We start from the raw sequence: 942 nt of genomic DNA, 5'->3' as shown, positions 1-942 counted from the left end.
TGAAATGTGCTATACAAATAAACTTGCCTTGCCTTGCCTAATAACCAATGTCATTGCAGAAGTATGGTATTCTTTACAGGCAGCCATTCCATTCCACTTAGGAAGTATATACTGAATGCACATTGTATCACCCTCTGCTTTTCCCCCCTTAGTCTCCTCAACTGAAGTAACCATTCTGACCTTTAGAGGATGCTGTTGTCATAAGGACAAGGCCTATTTGTGACCAAACACTCATTCTCATTTTTTCTCTAATTTCTCTATCTCCCTCTGTGCTCACTGGATCCCTTCACCTGCATGGAGTGGTTTTCCATTAGTGAGGAGCATAAGCAGTTCAAAAAGAGAGGGATTGAGCGCATATTTATAATGCCACGCCAAATGGTTCCCTGACACAGTGAAGCGTGACTGTGAAAATGGATTATCATGCAGAATCCAGCCAAATACTGTCAAGAGCGTGCTGCACTGATGCTGACATTAAACAGCTTAAAATCACAACATGAACTGGACTTGAATCACTGCAGAGATTCATATTTTTTTCATTGTCAGGGTGTCAACTTAATTTTTCAGAGTTGTAAAAGTAAGCGTTTCCTGAATAACTGCCTTTTTTTGTTCCTTTCTTCGGGATATACTGTTTAGGAGCAAGATATCTTTTACTAAAGGATTGAAAGGAACTAATTAAAAGTAATTGGAAATTCTGAATTGATCTGGCCGACCGATACTAAGTGTGGTTTGATTAAAGCTGTCTTCTACACCCAATCAGATAAATCAATGTTGTTTGATCAATTGTGTTTCCTTAACGGACTTTAAAGCAGGGCCATAACTACTAAAGGGACAGTTCACAAAAATAAATAAATTGTTTCCTCGTTTACTCACTCCCATGGTGTTTCAAAGCTGTATGACTTGGAAAAAAATAATGAAAGTTAATGGGGACCAAAATAACAATGG

The sequence above is a fragment of the Sinocyclocheilus grahami genome, unplaced genomic scaffold, assembly GCF_001515645.1.
Source record: "Sinocyclocheilus grahami isolate Dianchi unplaced genomic scaffold, SAMN03320097.WGS_v1.1 scaffold2.1, whole genome shotgun sequence".
In the NCBI taxonomy this organism is placed as follows: domain Eukaryota; kingdom Metazoa; phylum Chordata; class Actinopteri; order Cypriniformes; family Cyprinidae; genus Sinocyclocheilus; species Sinocyclocheilus grahami.
Note: the sequence above shows the minus strand (reverse complement) of the source record.